Source organism: Mobula birostris, chromosome 10 (genome assembly GCF_030028105.1).
Source record: "Mobula birostris isolate sMobBir1 chromosome 10, sMobBir1.hap1, whole genome shotgun sequence".
Lineage (NCBI taxonomy): Eukaryota > Metazoa > Chordata > Chondrichthyes > Myliobatiformes > Myliobatidae > Mobula > Mobula birostris.
The window spans coordinates 1526085-1545566 of record NC_092379.1 but is presented as its reverse complement, the minus strand read 5'-3'; the positions used below and the strand labels follow the sequence as shown (position 1 = coordinate 1545566).

At 42.5% G+C, this 19482-nt stretch overlaps 1 long non-coding RNA gene across 1 annotated transcript; it reads right to left on the bottom strand.

Moving 5' to 3' along the window:
* Window positions 1–6549: 6549 nt before the first annotated feature.
* LOC140203755 (uncharacterized) lies at window positions 6550–18424 on the bottom strand. The gene is made up of 3 exons (XR_011887394.1): window positions 18343–18424; window positions 10386–10514; window positions 6550–6615 (listed from the first exon to the last, which is right to left on the bottom strand). It is a non-coding gene; the product is annotated as an uncharacterized lncRNA (long non-coding RNA).
* Window positions 18425–19482: the final 1058 nt, after the last annotated feature.

The window sequence follows — 19482 nt, the reverse complement described above, 5'->3', positions numbered from 1 at the left end:
CGTCTGGCAGATGTTAAAGGACCTCAGTCTCCTCAGGAAATAGAGACGGCTCTGACCCTTCTTGTAGACAGCCTCAGTGTTCTTTGACCAGTCCAGTTTATTGTCAATTTGTATCCCCAGGTATTTGTAATCCTCCACCATGTCCACACTGACCCCATGGTTGGAAACAGGGGTCTAATCCAGTTTACTACCTCATCTTGGATGCCAAGCAACTGAACTTTCTTGACCAGCCTCCCATGCAGGACCTTGTTAAGTGCCTTACTAAAGTCCACGTAGGCAACACCCATTGCCTTGACTTCATCAGCTTTCCTGGCAATTTCCTCAAAAAGCTCTATGAGATTGGTTAGACATGACCTAACACACACGAAGCCACGTTGACTATCCTTAATCAGTCGACATCTATCCAAATACTTATATATCTGGTCCCTTAAAATACCTTCCAATAGCTTTCTCACAACTGATGTCAGGCTCGCTGGCCTGTATTTTCTTGGTTTATTTTTACAGCCTTTCTTAAACAGTGGAACAACATTAGCTATCCTCCAATCCTCCAGCACCTCACCTGTCTAAGGATGATTTAAATATCTCTGGTGGGGCCCCAGCAATTTCTGCACTTGCCTCCCACTTGGGAGCACAAACATTCATTTGTGGTGTGTCGTGTCGTATGACATGAGCGATCATGATCTATGACCATGATTGTTTTGGCAAATTTTTCTGCAGAAGTGGTTTAGCTTTTCCTTCTTCTGGGCAGTGTCTTTACAAGATGGGTGACCCCCTCCCAGCCATTATCAATATTCTTCAATAGCATCAGTGGTCTTGAGGTCTGCACCGGCTGCTCAAACAACAATCTGCCACCTGCTCCCATGGCTTCACGTGACCCTAATCAGGGTGTTGGCGTGTGGCCAAGTGGTTAAGGCGTTCGTCTAGTGATTTGAAGATCGCTAGTTCAAGCCGCAGCCGAGGCAACGTGTTGTGTCCTTGAGCAAGGCACTTAACCACGCATTGCTCTGCGACAACATTGGTGCCAAGCTGTATGGGTCCTAATGCCCTTCCCTTGGACAAATATCAGTGGCGTGGAGAGGGGAGACTTGCAGCATGGGCAACTGCTGGTCTTCCATACAACCTTGCCCAGGCCTGCGTCCTGGAAACCTTCCAAGGCGCAAATCCATGGTCTCATGAGACTAATGGACGCCTATAATCAGGGGGCTAAGCAGGTGGATATTGGTGCCCAAGGCTGACCTACAGGCTAGCGGAGGGAACGAATGCACCTCCTCTGGTACAGACAGACCTTCACCTCGCCTTGAAACTAGTGAAAACATTGGAAGTAGTTCTCAACACTGATTACGTTTTTCTCCACGAGTTTTTCAATGTACCTCAGTATAACTGATTACAACTTTGTGTGAGTGAGTGCACTGAAATATGTTCTTGGTTGAAAGTCTAGATGCTACAGGCCAGCTCTCCCGTCAATACTGTTCTCCAGTGTTCACTCTCCTGAAAATAAACTGAATTACTTTCGTCTGCAGCTGATCCAGTGTGAGGAGATGAGGAGAATAGGGTTCAGTTCCCGCCAGTGCCTGTAAGGAGTTTGTACGTTCTACCCGTGACCGTGTGGGTTCCCTCTGGGTCACCTCATTTCCTCCCAGAGTTCGAAAGCATACTGGTCTGCAGGTTAATTGGTCATTGTAAACCGTCCTGTGATTAGGTTAGGACTGCACTGGGGTTTGCTGGGCTTCCTGGTGCTCCAGCTGCCTCCCACATTCCAAAGACATCCGGGTTGGGGAGTCGTGAACGTGCTATGTGGTCTTGACAAAGGGTCTCAGCCTGAAACATCGACTGTTTACTCTCTTTTGTACATGGATGCTGCCTGGCCTGCTGATTTCCTCCAGCATTTTGTGTTTGTTGCTCTGGATTTCCAGCATCTGTAGATTTCCTCTTGTTCATTTCATTTCATTTTTAAATCTTTTTATTAATTATTATTAAAAATTGACAACAAAAAATACATTAAAATAATCAAGTCAATATATCAATATGAATAATAAGAGTCAAACTATTAACCAAGCTAAACAATAATAATTTTAAAAAATGTTAAAGCTATTTTTTTTAAAAAAGAAAGAAGGAAAAAAGAACCCCTACTAACTAAAACAAAAAAAAGAAAAAAAAACCCATTTGGAGCACAATTTGCTCTAAATAGGTTTTTTTCCCCTCCTTCTTCTCTTGTTTATGCTATATCGGCAACAGAAGCATGGCAACACTTGCCCAATCCTCATTGGTTTGATCTGATACAAACAACACATTTCACTGTCTGTTTCAATGTAGATGTGACAAGTAAAGTTAATCTTCATAAATAACGCTAATCTTAATAACTCCTTTCCCACATTTCTTTTAAACTCAGTGGGACCCTCCAGTAAATTCCTGACCCACAGTATTCATGCAAGTACTAACCCACTAGTGTGGCGCGTGACCAAGTGGTTAGGGCATTGGGCTCACGATCTGAAGGTCGTGGGTTCGAGTCTCAGCCAGGGCAGTGTGTTGTGTCTTTGAGCAAGGCACTTAACCACACACTACTCCAGTCCACCCAGCTGAAAATGGGTACTGGCAAATGCTGGGGGTTAACCTCACGATAGACTGGCGTCCTATCCGGGGGGGGGGGGGGGGCGGGGAGGGGAGTCTGGCACTCTCAGTCACTTCACGCCACAGAAACCGGCATAAGCACTGGCCTGATGGGCCACAAAGGCTCAGGACAGACTTTGACTTTTGACTAACCCATTAACAATACACTGCTTTCGAACTTTGGATGGAATTCGTAGCAGGATAGTTGCTCATTTTTGTGCACCATTTCAGGGCATAATTTCTGCACAAGGAACAGGGTCTAAGTAATCCTTTCTACGTATAGAGAGAGCTCAGGGAATGAAAGTTGGTTTGCTCTGGTATGGAAGGATGGGCACAACAGCCTCATCTCATGCCCTTCTGTGATTACACAACATTTGTATATAATGGGCTGGGGAGGAGCCCTTTATTTGCAATGAGTTACCTCTGTGGTATGAGCCAGTGAACAAGCACACCTGTACAGTGATTACACGTTGTGGAGCCTTGTCCGGGTTCTCAGAGTGACTGCCCTGTTGAATTTCACAAATCCAGATTGTTCTCCTCACGTAAAGAGCTTCTAATTCCATTCTGATGCAGCTACCAGATTGGTCGCACAACCAGAAATTTAATTTTCTCAGATCTGGTGTTACATGAGGTGTGTACTGCACAGAAACTGGTCGTGTCAGAAATTTAATTTTCTCAGATCTGGTGTTACATGAGGTGTGTACTGCACAGAAACTGGTTGTGTCAGTCTCCCCCAGTATGCCCCCCTCTCTCTGCCTGTCTCCCAGTGCATCTCCCAGTCTGTCTCCCCCAGTATGCCCCATGCCCTCTTCCTCTCCCAGTGCATCTCCCAATCTCTCTCAAACTCCCCCAGTATGCCCCCACGCCCTCTCCCTCTCCCAGTGCATCTCTCAGTATGCCACCCTCTCTCTCCTTCTCCCAGAGTACATCTCCATCTCTCTCAAACTCCTTCAGAATGCCACCCTCTCTCTCTCCCCCTCTCCCAAAGTACATCGCCATCTCTCTCAAACTCCCCCAGTATGCCCCCCACTCTCTCCGTCTCCCAGAGTACATCTCCCAGTCTGTCTCCCCCAATATGCCCCATGCCCTCTTCCTCTCCTAGAGCATCTCCCAATCTCTCTCAAACTCCCCCAGTATGTCCCCACGCCCTCTCCCTCTCCCAGTGCATCTCCATCTCTCTCAAACTCTCCCAGTATGTCCCCACGCCCTCTCCCTCTCCCAGTGCATCTCCCAGTCTGTCTCCCCCAGTATGCCACCCTCTCTCTCCTTCTCCCAGTACATCTCCATCTCTCTCAAACTCCTTCAGAATGCCACCCTCTCTCTCTCTCTCTCCCTGTCACAGAGTACATCGCCATCTCTCTCAAACTCCCCTAGTATGCCCCGCACTTTCTCCGTCTCCCAGGGCATCTCCCAATCTCTCTCAAACTCCCCCAGTATGGCTGCCCTCTCTCTGTCCCTCTTGCTACGTATCTCTCCTCAACCCCACTATACTTCTCTGTCTCCTTCTCTCCGTCTACCTCCCTCTCTCTCTCTGCCCCCCGTGCAACTGTTCCTGCTTTTCGCTCCATCCACTCTTGTTCTCTTTCTATGTATCGCTCTCCCTCTCTTCCAGCTCCCTGTGTTTCAACAGTTTCAGCAACAACAGCATTTATCATGCAAGTTACACAACAGAAAGAGGCCATTCAGCCCATTACCTTCTGCCAGCCATCCATCAGAGCCACTCTCTATTTCCACTCTCAACCCCTTCTGTGCATTTTTTTCTTCACTGTATTTTTATCTGATTTCATTTCGCGAGCCACAAACAGCCCTGTCCCTACCACATCTACAGTCAGTGCAGGCCAGATTCCAAATTACACATTATATTTAAATATTTTATCATCTTATTCTTAATTCCCGTTCCCTCAAGTGGTTAAACATCAAACTGAAGCTAGTTTAATATCATTGATACGTCGTGAAATTCAATCACAAATAAGAAAAAATCTGCAGATGCTGGAGATCCGAGTAACACACACAAAACGCTGGAGGAACTCAGCAGGCCAGGCAGCATCTATGGAAAAGAGTACAATCGACATTTCGGGCCGAATCCTTTCAGCAGGAATGCCAAAGGGTTTCTCCCCGAAATGTCGACTGTACTCTTTTCCTAGATGCTGCCCGGCCTGCTGAATTCCTCCAGCATTTTGTGTGTATATGACGTGAAATTTGTTGTTTTGCAGCAGCACGTTGCAAAATATAATAATACTGTAAATTACAATAGGAAAATATATATATGTGGATTACCATTAATTGGGACACATGGGACCAGCACATTTTGGCCCAATTAAGTGGCTGCCTCAATTAGCTGAAGTTTCATGGAAAAGGTTAAAAAGGTTTAAAAAAAAGACAACCTAATTGCTGGGGAAAAGCTCCGTTCAATGCAGTTTGGCATTTCCACTGCATCCTGAATAATGAACTATGTGACTGGCAGACCACAGTTTGTGCAGCTTCAGAGCTGTGTGTCAGACAGGGCTACATGCAGCAATGGGTCCCCACGGGCTCCCCTCCTGTTTACCCGCTATTCTTCAGACTTTAGGTACAACGCTGAGTCACGTCATCTGCAGACAAGGCCCTGGTGGAGGACTTTGTCAGATGGTGTAAGCTGAATCATCTGCAGCTGTACATCAGTAAGACGAAGGAATGGTGATGGACTTTAGGAAGACTGAGCCTGCACTGCTCCCTGTTACTATTGATGGTGAGGACCTACGAGTACCCGGGGGTGCACCTGGATGACAGACTTGAGTGGAGCGCCAACACAGAGGCTGTGTACAAGAAGGACCAGAATCGCCTCTACTTCCTGAGGAGACTGAGGTCCTTTGGAGTATGCAGGCCTCTCCTTCATATGTTCTACCAGTCTGTTGTCACCAGTACAATCTTCTATGTGGTGGTGTGTTAGGGCAATGGCATCAACACGGGTGATACCAACGGGCTCAATAAACTGCTTAGAAAGTCTGGCTCTGTTATAGGAGTCAAACTGGATACACTGGGGGCTGTAATAGAACAAAGGACCCCGCGGAAAATCCTGGCAATTCTGAACCATGTTTCTCATCCTCAGCATGCCACCTTGGCTGAACAGAGGAGCACTTTTTGTAATAGACTAGGACAACTGTGCTGCTCCAAAGAGCGCTATATGAGGTCATTCTTACCCTCAGCCATTAGGCTCTATAATGAGTCAACCTGTAGCCAGGGAAGTGATGACCCCCTCCTGTTTGACCTGTTTGAGGTAACTTATTGTTTTATTCTTTCTTACTTCTTTCCTAATATTTGTATATCTGTGCAGTTATAATGCCACTGTGACACTGTAATTTCCTTTGGGATCAATAATCTATCTATCTACTGTTTAACCAAGTAACAAATTATGTATTTAAATGAAATACAGAACAAATTGGATTACTACCAATGGTACTACAGTACTATAAAACTGTATTAGTTCCTTGTAACATTCAAGATGATTGTTGACACCTTTAAATTCTTCATAATTCCTAACTTGAAGTAGTGAAATCATTTTATTATCCTTCCTGTCTGTTTTTGGCACCTCTAAGCCGGAATGTTTGAAACCACAGTGAATGAAACTGTTTTGAATTGCCTTACTGTTTATTTCTTTCCAACTATCAGTGATAAAAATCATGTGTTTTTGAACACAAACACCTGTAAATGAGGCTATTTAAAAACAGTATGCTCTAAGTACATTGTTGATTGTCCATTTGGAAATCTGATGGCAGAGGGGAAGGAGCTGTTCCTGCATCGTTGAGTGTGTGTCTTCAGGCTCCTGTACCTCCTCCCTGATGGTAGCAATAAGAAGAGGGATTGTCCTGGGTGATGGAGGTGGTCAGAATGGTCAATTTCTCCACCAACTCCACTTTCCATTCTGTTTCAACTGTATTTTTATCAAAATTTTCCCCAATTTTCCCTTTTTGAAAAAAGAGAGTTCTGGACTCTCTATCAAAAGTTTTCTCCGGTGCCTCCATATCCTTCCTATATTCAGGAAACCAGAATTGAGCACAATGCATCAGTTGAGGTCCAATGCTTTACGAAGGTTCATCATGAATTCCCAGCTTTTGTGCTTTGATCCTCGTTGATAAAGGCCAAACACCTCGGCACTTTTAACTACTTTCTCAATTGCCTGCCCGTCAATTACCTTTCCAGGCTTTCTGTTCCTGTATCCCATTGAGAACAAAATCCATATTCCATTCTTTGCAATGTTATTAATTACAGTAATTAATTTATTATTATAGTTTTTTTGTATTTGTACTAATTGTCTTCTTATGTACACTGGTAGTTGTGTGTGGGTTTTCATTGATTCTATTGTGTTTTTTCATACTTATTGTGAATGCCCGCAAGAAAATGAATCTCATCAGTGTGCATGGTGACACATATGTACTGATAATAAATTTGAACTTTGGTATTGCCTCTCCTCATTCTTCAGATTGAAATGTCTCACCCCACATCTCTCCTTATTGAACTTCATCTGATACATACCTGCCCGTCCTACCATCCTGCTCCTGTCCTACTGTGATTTCTCACCATTCTCCTCACAGTTCACAATACCACACAGTTTTGGCCATCTGCACCTTGAGAAATCGTGCCACAAAGTCAAGGTTATTGAAGTCAAGGACAAAATTGCAACCAACGGGGTGAGTATCAGTGCATTAGGGATGTAGAATCAAAAGGGGTAGCAAATACAGGGCTCAAAGTGTTATATCTCAATGCACAGAGTATAAGAAATAAGCTGTATGACTTTGTTGCACTTTTACCGATTGCCAGGTATGATGTTGTAACCATCACTGAATCGTTGCTGTATTTGGGAGCTGAATGTCCAAGGTTAGACGTTGTATCAGAGGAATAGGAAGGTAGGCAGAGGGGGTGGCGTGGCCAAGCTGGTAAAGAATGTCATCCAATCAGTAGGAAGATGTGACATGGACGATGTTGAATCCTTGTGAGTAGAGTAAAGAAACTGTAAGGATAAAAGGACCCTGATGGCTGTTATATACAGGCCTCCCAACAGCAGCTGGGATATGGACCACAGATTACCAGGGGAAATAGAAAAGGCATGTCAAAAAGGCAATGTTATGATTGTCATGGGAAATTTCAATACGCAGGTTGATTGGGAAAATCAGGTCGGTAATGGACCTCAAGAGAGTGAATTTGTTGAATGCCTATGAGATAGCTTTTTAGAGCAGTTTGTCATTGAGCCTACTAAGGGATCAGCTATACTGGATTGGGTGTTATGTAATGAACTGGAGGTGATTAGGGAGCTTAAGGTAAAGGAACCCTTAGGAGACAGTGATCACAATATGATGGAGCTTAACTTGAAATCTGATAGCGAGAAAGTAATGTCTGACATAGCAGTATTTCAGTGGAGTAAAGGAAATTAGAGTGGTATGAGGGAAGAGTTGGCCAAAGTAAATTGGAAGAAGATGCTGGCAGGGATGACAGCAGAGCAGTAATGGCTTGAGTTTCTGGGATAAATGAGGAAGGCACAGAATAGATATATTTCAAAACCAAATAAATACTCAAATAGCAAAATAGTACAACCGTGGCTGACAAAGGAAGTCAAAGCTAGTATAAAAGCAAAAGAAAGGGCATACAACAAAGCAAAAATTATTGAGAAGATAAAGGATTGGGAAGCTTTTAAAACCTTACAGACAGCAACTAAAATTATTAAGAGGGAATAGATGAAATATGAAAGCAAGCTAGCAAACAATATCAAAGTGGAGTGTAAAAGCTTTTGCAGACGTGTAAAAAATAACAGATGAGAGTGGATATAGGACCGCTAGAAAATGAGGTCGGAGAAATAATAACAGGAGACATGGAGATGACAGGTGAACTAGATGGATGTCTTGCATCACTCTTCACTGTTAAAGACATTAGCAGTGTGCCAGATGTTGTAGGGTGTGAAAGAAGAGAAGTGAGTGCAGCTGCTATTGCAGGGGAGAAGGTGCTCAAAAAGCTGAATGACACAAGGGTACATAAGTCTCCTGGACCAGATGAACTGCACCCTAGGGTTCTGAAGGAGGTAGCAGTAGAGACTGTGGAGGCATTAGTAAAGATCCTTCAAAAGTCATTGGACTTTGGCATGGTGCCAGAGGACTAGAAAATTCCAAATGTCACTCCACTCTTTAAGAAAGGAGGAAGGTAGCAGAAAGGAAATTATAGACCAGTTAGCCTGACCTCAGTGGTTGGGAAGATGTTGGAGTCAATTGTTAAGGATGAAGTTATGGAGTACTGTGCTTGGTTACACAGGACAAGGTAGGACAAATTCAGCTTGGTGTCTTTAAGGGAAAATCTTGCCCGACGAGCCTGTTGAAATTCTTTGAGGAGATTACGAGTAGGATAGATAAAGGGGATGCAGTGGATCTTGTTTATTTGGACTTTCGGAAGGCCTTTAACAAGGTGCTACACATGAGGCTGGTTATCCAAGTTAAGAGCCCATGGTATTACAGGAAATTTACAGGCATGGTAGAGCATTGGCTGATTGGTAGGAAACAGTGAGTGGGAATAAAAGGAGCCTTTTCTGGTTGGCTGCCAGTGACTAGTGGTGTTCCGCTTCTTTTTATGCTGTATATCAATGATTTAGATGATGGAATGGATGGCTTTGTTGCCAAGGTTACAGATGATACTAAGAAGGGCATAGTATTGAGGGAACAGCTAGGCTTCAGAAGGACTTGGAAAGATTAGGAGAATGGGCAAGAAAGTGGCAAATGAAACACAATGTTGGAAAATGTGTGATAATGCACTTTGGTAGTAGAAACAATTGTTTAGGCTCTTTTCTAAATGGGGAGAAAATCCAAAAATCTGAGATGCAAAGGGACTTGGGAGTCCTTGTGCAGAACTCCCGGAAGGTTAACTTGCAGGTAGAGTTGGTGGTGAGGAAGGCAAATGCAATGTGAGCATTCATTTCAAGAGGACAAGAATACAAGAGCAGGGATGTGATGCTGAGGCTTTATACGGCACCTTGAGTATTGTGAACAGTTTTGGGCTCTTCGTCGAAGAAAAGGTGAGCTGGCATTGGAGAGGGTTCAGAGGAGGTTCACAAGGATGATAATGGGAATGAAAGTGTTATCAGATGAGGAACGTTTGATGGCTCTGAGTCTGTACTCATTGGAATTTAGAAGGACGGGTGGGTGCAATCTCATTGAAACCTTTCAGATGTTGAAAGACCTAGACAGAGTAGATGTGGAAAGGATGTTTCCCATGGTGGGGACTCTGGGACAAGAGGGCACAGCCTCCAGATTGATGCGTATATTTGAGGCAGAGCTTGATAGGTTTTTGATTGGACGTGGCATCAAAGGTTACGGGGCGAAGGCTGCTGAGTGGGGCTGAGGAGAAGGAAAAAGGATCAGCCATGATTGAATGGCAGGGCAGACCTGATGGACCAGATGGCCAAATTCTGCTCCTATGTCTTATGTCGATACAGTTTGGCCTCTGTTGTGTATTTAATATTTCAGTATTATTTGAGTACTATTGTAAACACATTGTAAACTGAGCCAATAGGCTGGTCCTGGACTTATTTCCTGGCATAATTTACATATTACTATTAACTATTTATGGTTTTATTACTATTTATTATTTATGGTGCAACTGTAATGAAAACCAATTTCCCCTGGAATCAATAAAGTATGACTATGACTATGATTATATTGTTTGGTTAAGCTTTCCTGATTATTTAAATAATTCATTAAGAGTTATATCTATAAATACATAAGTTGCATACTTCATGATGCTGTCACACAATAAGTACTCACCTCAACTTATTTAAGGTAAACATGAACTAAGAGTCATATCCCTTGGGCTCCCGTCTTTTTCTTTCAAATAGTTTTTGTATTTTGTATTTTCCCAACACCAAAACCATGGGAACGTGAATATTCATCTTCCTGCAATCAGAGAAACAACCTTTCATCAACAATCCTTTGGTTGATAGGTTCTTGGTTAGTCATGGTGTCAAAGGTTACAGGGTGAAGGCAACAGAAAGGGGTTGAGTGGGATAATAAATCAGATTCAATGGACTGAATGGCTAATTCTGCTCCTCTACCTTATGGTATTTGTTGTCACTTACTTATCGGTGCTTTAAATGTCACATTTCTGCTGTTTGCTTCCACTTTGCTGATAAGCCTGTTATGTTGCACCTTATCAAAAGCTTCCTTGGTGTTCATATAAGCTTCATTAACCATATACCCTCTGCAACCCTTCTAACTCATCAGAAAGTTCTGTAAAATTGGTTATATATCATATGCCCTTAATAAATCTAGGGCTGGTTTGAATAAACTAATCTATTTCACTCCAGGTAACCATTAAAATGTCTCAGATCAATGTTTCTTGAAACTGACAGGCCTGTATTTTCTGACCTTATCTTTAATCCCCTCTTTATTAATAGGAAGATTAGTGTACAGATTTTCCCCGCTATCCGAGGGTAGAGCGTTCCTATGAAACTGTTCGTAAGCCGAAATGGCAAAGAAGCAATTACCATTAATTTTTATGGGAAAAATTTTTGAGCGTTCCCAGACCCAAAAAAAACCTACCAAATCACACCAAGTAGCACATAAAACCTAAAATAACACTAACATATAGTAAAAGCAGGAATGATATGATAATACACAGTCTATATAAAGTAGAAATACTTTTCTGCAATCATTGCAGCACTGTCAAGCGTAGCGAAAATCTCATGGAAGCGCTTTTGGCGGAAGCACTCTCTCCAGTAACCTTTAAGCTATGAAGCTGCCGTCGCCTCAAAAACCGATCAAACCACCCATGACTACACTTAAATTCCACTTTCACAAAAATGTCTTTCACTTATATCGGAAAAATCTTTGCGTGTTCCCAGATCTGAAAAATAACCTACCAAATCATACCAAATAACACATAAAAATACACAGCAGTTTTCTATCATACAGATCTTCGTAAGCACTCAGACCATCTTGCAAATATGCCCTAAACCTACGTGCTCTTTCAAAATTAAAGTCATACTTTTCTGCAATCATTGCAGCACTGTCAATCGCCGCAAAAATCACACACAAGTGCTTCACGTTCAGTTCTAGGACGACTTCACTTTCGAGCTGTTCGCTACTGCGTTCAGTTTCATTTCGTATCCTTTCCTCTTGCCATTGCGTCAGCTCTTCATCTGTCAGTTCTTGGTCATGGGATACCAAAACCTCTTCAACATCATCTTCGTCAACTTCCACAAACCCTGTCTCCTTAGCCAAAGTCACTATTGCCATATTTATTGTTGTTGAAGCCTTTAAAATCATTCACTGCTTCGGGACACAGTTTCCTCTGAATGCCATTTCTCATCAAGACTGTTAGCCTATCGAGAGCATCTCCAAGGTTGGCGATTGCCAATTTTATATTGTAGTCTTTCCAGATCTCTCGCAAAGACGCTTTGGGGTTGCCCTCTCTGTCAATGGTACTTACAATAAAACGCATCACATTTTGCATATAGTAAGCCTTGTGGCTATTAGGCCTTGGATGCATGGCTGAGCAACGATGTGGTATTCGCGGTAAGAACGCAACATGAATGTTATCGTCATACTCGGTAATGCCAGGCAGATGAGCAGCACAATTATCAACAATCACAAGATACCTATTATCGAGGTTAGGTTCTCTACAGTATTTTTCAACAAAAGGACTAACGTATCCACTCATGTACTCAGAAAAAATCACTTGGGGATTCCAACCGTTTGGCTGTGAACAGAACACAACAGGAGGTGTATTATTATCGACGCCTTTAAGTGCCCTTGGATTTTCTGAATGGTGCACTAGTAGAGGCTTAAGGACAGCATCACCAGTGGCGTTAATAATAGGCATTAGGGTAAACCTGTCCTTCGATGCCTTGTGTCCCTTAGCCTGCTTTTCTTCTTTCAAAATAAATGTCTTCCTCGGCAATTTTTTTCAATAAGTTGCAGTTTCGTCACAGTTAAACACTTGCTTATACGAATAATCACCTTCTGTAATTATTTTCTTCAGTTCTGATGGGAACCTTTCAGCAGCTTCAGTATCAGCCGAAGCACTCTCTCCAGTAAACGTTAAACTATGAAGCTGCCCTCGCCTCAGAAACCAATCAAACCACCCATGACTACCTTTAAATTCCACTTTCGCAATACTTTCATCACCATCGGCCGGTGCTTTCTGTTTCAGCTTATTAAAAAGACTGACTGATTTCTCCTTAATTATAAGAAAACTTAACGGAACACCACGTTTTGTACACCCATCAATCCACTCAAGCAATAGACTTTCCATTTTATCCACTACTGGATGCTGACTAAGAGAGACCACTTTGCTACGAGCAGAACCAATAGTAACTTCGGCAGCTTTCAAGCTTCTTTCTCTCTGTGTGTAAATAGTACGAATGGTGGACGCAGGCAAGTTCAACGTGCAGACAATGTCCTTACTTTGTTGATCACGTTCAAAACGCTTAATCACGTCCAGTTTTACGCTAAGCGTAACACCCTTACAAGCTCTCTTAGGCTTTTCGGATACCTTAGAACTCATCTTGCTAACGGATGAACAAAATAAATTGAGATAAAGCACAGATGCTCACAGACACATGTTTAAGCTATGGCGATCAGAATGCAGTTCCAGGGGAGGAGCTTGGCTGCTCGGGGCGCGCGCTGCCTTTTCTTGTAACAGTGAAAACACCTTCTGTTAGCAAAAACAGGTACCTAATGTAGGTCTTTCATAACAGTGAGCTGTCGCAAAGCGAACGTTCGGAAAACGGGGGCCACCTGTAGATGTATGGTTGCTGATTGGCGTAGACTCATTGGGTTGAAGGACATGTTTTTGTGCCCTGTGACTCTTTTCAGTACTCTTCAATTCTCAATCAGATGCCAAGTAGTCATTTAGTCCCATAACACAGCCAACAGCGTCCATATTCAAGTTCCCATTTTGTCCTTAATGGATTCCATTTCATTTCATTTTTAAATCTTTTTATTATGGATTCCAATCTTCCAAATACAAAGTTGAGTACATTGTCAACATGCCCCAGTACATGTTACATACCCCATAACGGGTTATAGAACCAGCCGAAACCAAACACACCTGGCCATCTGGTTTTGGTGTTAACTAATTCTACTTTTATTAGTAACTACACAATACAGTAATATATAACCAGATAAATCAGACAGGTTAGCAAAGTTCATGCATATATAAGTGTGGAAATATATAAAAGCCAAGCTTCTTCAAGCTTAGGAGGTAAATGAATACAGTCTTACGCTGATGGGTAAATGAAATCAGTTCAGTTGATAGTATTGAGTTGAATAATGCTGGGGGGAGAGAGAGAGAGGGAGAGCAGGGTGTTTAGTTCTTCGGGTAAGCCGATGCCATCGATCCTCCGTTGTCCTCCGAAGTCCTTTAGAATTCCCCGAATGTGACCACAAAAAAGGAAACCATCTTCTGTGGTTAAGTTATCAACCCAGGCAAAGGTTGGTCACACTCATAACTTCCCACCGGTCACCCTTTTCCACACTGCGAGAGCCACTGATCGATTCTGCTGATCGATCCTCCAAAAATCTTTCTGTGGGCGCAACAAATCTCATCCAGTGTCTAAAACCATGTGTGTGTCTAACAAGCAGCTGACCCTGTATTTATCTCAGCATGCTGAGCACCAGCTGTCCGTCACATAACGCCACCCTTGGTCACCATGACGACTCACAAGCTGCTCCTCTCTCTCCCTCTCTCTCCCTCCCTCCATGGCAACCCAGAAGCTGACAACAGTAGTCAGTGTCCTAGTAAAAGTATAAACACGAGCTAAAAGGCAGATTCTGTCTCTCTCTCTGTCTCTCAGCAGAAATCCAAAAGTTAGTCTCAGTTCTCTATTGTGCCTTAAAGTGACAGTCCACAGCATAGCAAAAGGGAACCCTAGGGGTACATAACAATGTGTACACAGGAACAATGAAAAACTTACTTGCAAAGTTCCAAGTACATTTTATGTTACAGTGTATATACTATATACAACCTTGAGATGTGTGTCTTTACAGGCAGACACAAAACAAAGAACCCAATAGAACCCCTTCAGCACATTTACAAGAAACACTGTCACGGGAAAGCAGCATCTATCAGCAATGGCCCCCACCATGTAGAACATGCTGTCTTCTCACTGCTGCCATGTGGAAGGTGGTACAGGAGCAATGGAGCCCACACCACCAGGTTCAGGAACACTTATTACCCCTCAACCATCAGTCTCCTGAACCAAAGGGGATAACTTCACTCAATTTCATACAGCCCACCACTGAACTGTCCCCATAACCTATGTACTCACTTTCAAAGATGCTTCATCTCAGTTCTCTATACTTATTGCTTACATTTATTTTTTATTATTTCTTTCTTTTTGTATTTGCAGTTTGTCTTTTGCACAATGGTTGAATGCCCAAGTCGGTGCAGTATTTCATTGATTCTATTATGGTTATTATTCTATTATGGATTTATTGAGTATGCTCACATGAAAGTGAATCTCAGGGTTGTATATAATGACATATATACTTTGATAATAAATTTACTAAAAATACTTTTTTAAAAAAGAGTGTCAAACACTCAATGTGCAAAAACTAAACAAATCATGCAAACAATGCAAGTAAGATCAACAGTCAAAGTAAATTTTATTATCAAAGTCACCATATACAACCCTGAGATTCATTTTCCTGCGGGCATACTCACCATGTCTACAGAGTAATAACTATAATATAATCAATGAAAGAGCAACTGAAGTACAGAAGACAACAAACTGTCAAATGCAAATATACAAAGTATTCACACCCCCCCCCCACCTTGCAAGTTTTCATATTTTATTGCTTTACAACTTTGAATCACAGTGGATTTAATTTGGATTTTTTGGCACTGATCAACAGAAAGGACTCGAGTGATCACATGACTCCATCAACTGAAGTGATAACCCTTCAACAGAAATCCCTGATGAATCAAGACCTCAAAATGTACCTCTGCTATTTTATAATGCTTAATCTAGTCCATTAGTGTGTCCAACTATAAGTGCTCTTAAGTGTGTTGGTTAGTGAGGAAGTACAAGCTGCCAGATGGGATGAGTGACCTGCCGTGATGGTGTTCACAGCTGATGAGATCCATATTTGTGCTTCAGACAACATCACTACAAATAGCTTATTCTGGCTGTTACCACATTGCTGCCTTTGGGAGCCAGCAGTGTGCAAATTGGTTTCCTACATTCTGTCATAAACTATACCAGGACTATTTAATTTGCTTTGTGACATCTGAGATTGTGACTGGCCCTTTGCAATATATCAAACCTTTTCTGTTCCAACCCGAATCCTTATTACCCTCAACACATCAGGCTCCTGAACCAGAGTGGATAACTTCACTCACCCCAACTCTGAACTGATTCCACACATCAGTCTCCTGAACTAGGGTGGATAACTCAAACAACAGGAATTCTGCAGATGCTGGAAATTCAAGCAACACACATCAAAGTTGCTGGTGAATGCAGCAGGCCAGGCAGCATCTCTAGGAAGAGGTACAGTCGACGTTTCGGGCCCAGACCCTTCGTCAGGACAAACTGAAGGAAGAGTTAGTAAGAGATTTGAAAGTAAGAGGGTGGATAACTTTCTCCTTTACTAAAATGTTGATTGTCAGCGACGTGGAGATGTTTTATTTCCACACAGATTGTGGTCTTTCAGTTAGGAAGTCAAGGATCCAGTTGCAGTTGCAAAAACAACCTCTCAGAGCAACTCATCACCATAGATGTGAGTACTGTTGGATTTTCATCCTTAAGGCAACTCATCCTGTTCTTCTTGGGCACTGCTATAATTGTTGCTCTTTTGAAGCAGGTGGGAACTTCTGATTGTTGCAATGAGAGATTGAAGATGTCTTTGAACATCCCCGCCAGTTGGTTGGCACATGTTTTCAGAGCCCTGCCAGGTACTCCTTCAGGGCCTGTTGCCTTGCAGGAATTCACCCTCCTGAAAGACAGCCTGACGTTGTCCTCTAAGACAGAGATCACAGCGTCACCAGATGCTGCAGGGATCTTCATAGCTGTGGTTTTATTCTCCCTTTCAAAGCGAGCATTAAAGGCGTTGAGTTTGTCTAGTGGTGAAGCATCACTGCTATTCATGATGTTAGGCTATGTTTTGTAGGACGTAATGGCCTGCAAACCCTGTCAGAGTTGACATACATCCAATCCTACCTCCAACCTCATTCTGAATTGTTCCTTTACTCTTGAGTTAGCCCTCCGTAAGTCATACTTGGCTTTCTTCTATCATCCTGGATCACTAAAGCTGAATGCCACATATCTGGCCTTCAGCAGACTATGCAAGTCCATGGCTTTTGATTCAGGTATGTACAGTAGGTTCTCATAGGCACACACTCATCCACACAGGTTTTAATGAAGTCAGTGACAGCTGTGACATGCTCATCCAGACTGGAAGATGACTCCCTGAATCCATTCCAGTCCACTGATTCAAAGCAGTTCTCTCTCTCTCTCTCTCTCTCTCTTTCTTTCACTCTCTTTCTCTCTCCCTCTCTTTCCTTGACTCTAATCTCCAACTCTCAGCACTAGTTACGACCTAGCCTTAGAGAAGATTCCCTCTTGCAGAAAGAAATTTCCCCTTTTTATTGCTTCAACATCTCTTCAAGCATCTAACTTTAAAGCTTTTACCCCAGTCCTTTTCCATCCCTTAGTGTTACAACCTTCTGTTCTACCTTATCTCTTGCAGTGTTCTGCTTGGACACGTAACTTAGAAACAGAGACAACAGGTCTGTAAGGAGGAAAAGATTCTTCGCCAGTATCTCGTCTCAAGGATGTTTGTCCATGCACATCTTCAGGCTATAGACTAGAATTCACACTAACAGTTCTCAAAATAGATTCCTCTGTACTTTATCAAAACTTTCTCACATTCTAGATTAACACCATTTTGTCTTACCAACTTCCATTTGGTGTTACACATTTTAGTATACCATGGAGGAATCAAATTTAACTCTTTCCTTACAATGGTGCTTTCTCTGTGACTATTACACTTCTTTCTTTAATCTGTTACCTGTTAAAACATAAATATTGTCTGCTATTACAATAATTAGTACAGTTGACCGAAAACAAACTTTAGCAACTAACAGAGACCATGGAAGGTGGGGCCCACAGAGGTAAATGAAAGTGGGTCATGAGCAGAAACAGGTTGAGAACTGCTGTATTAGAATCAGAATCAGGTTTATTATCACTGGCATGTGTCGTGAAATTCATTAACTTAGCAGCAGTAGTTCAATGCAATACATAATATAGAAGAAAGAAATAATAAATCAATCAATCAATTACAGCGTAAATATATTGAATAGATTAAAATCGTGCAAAAACAGAAATATATATTTAACAAGTGAGGTAGTGTTCATAGTTCAATGTTCATTTAGGAATCGGATGACAGAGGGGAAGAAGCTGTTCCTGAATCGCTGAGTGTGTGCCTTCAGACTTCTGTACCTCCTACCTGATGGTAACAGTGAGAAAAGAGCATGTCCTGGGTGCTGGAGGTCTTTAATAATGGACGCTGCCAATGAAGACATTGGTAACATTATCTTCCCGATCTTCAGTGAAAAGTTCATATTCACTCACCCATACTCCAGCATCAAACTCCCACAAACACAATCATACTGTCAATGGCAGTACTACACCCAGTTATTAATCAGAAAACTTTTCCAATACATTTACTGACAAATGGAGTTTTTGTTCACTGACATACAAAACAGGCAGTGTTTACTTACACGAGCCTAGATTTTCACCAACTTCATAAGCACAAGATACCATCAGTATTGTTCTGGGGAGGATGAGTGAGAGACCCTGGATAGCATGTTTGAGTAAATTCAAATTTTAAAGTGCAGGTGACGTAAATTTAACACCTGGTCAGTGAATGTTTGAAATAGTTGATATTTCATATGTGGGTCCTGATGTCAGATCTGGGAAAAGGAGACAGGCAAGTTAGTTATTAGGAGAGAAAGTGAATGAGTGATTATCTGTGACAGAGTGAGTCCAAAGGGCTTAATGGGAGCAGTTATGCACACCGCAGCTAGAGTTTGTATCTCTGTCTGTGAAACGCATTGTACTTGTTTATATTGGGCATGTGCTTCAAATTCTGGGACATGAACTACGAAGCCAACAATGACTCGTTGAAACCAGAATGAGACTCACTACCGTTCCAAATGCAGACCTAATTTTATTTTCAATCCTGGACAATTAAATGAGTCTGTTGTCTGAGTTACTTCATTGGTGGCATCCGTTAGTCTTGCGAGACCATGGATCTGTGCTTGGACAGTCTTGCTTCAGTCTGTGTTGGAGCAGCGTCTGTTGTGGCTGTAGAGGCCCACACGGGAGTGACAGTCTCGGCTGTAGCGACTGCACTTGAAGGCGCTGTCCTCCAGTGTTGTCTTGGTGCTGTTTTTCCGACGAGTGCGCTTTTCTTCAGCAGCAAGCCTCAGCTTCTCTTCTCCTCTTTTTAGACCTCTGCGTAGTTCCAGCCTCCAGTGAGAGCAATCGCTTGCAATGTCCTCCCACCTCTCGACTCTGAATTACTTAGTCATAGTACATTGGTTTCTTCAACCCAAACATAGAGCTGCAGCCAATTTGAGAACCAAATTAGATCAGCTATGATTTTTTTGAATGGCGGAGCAGTCTGGTGGGGCAGATGGCCAAACCTCACTCTAGTCCTTGTGTTCTTATTGAATGGTGGAGCAGGCTCGATGGGCCAAATGGTCTTCTCCTGCTCCTAATCCTTTTGTTTATATTTTGAGAGAACAATTGAATGTTTCAATACAAGTACAGGTGACTCCTCCCCACCACCCCTCCTCTGTAGTGTTGTTTCAGAAAATTGTTGTTGTGTAGTGTTGGTTCCTGACATTTTATACTTA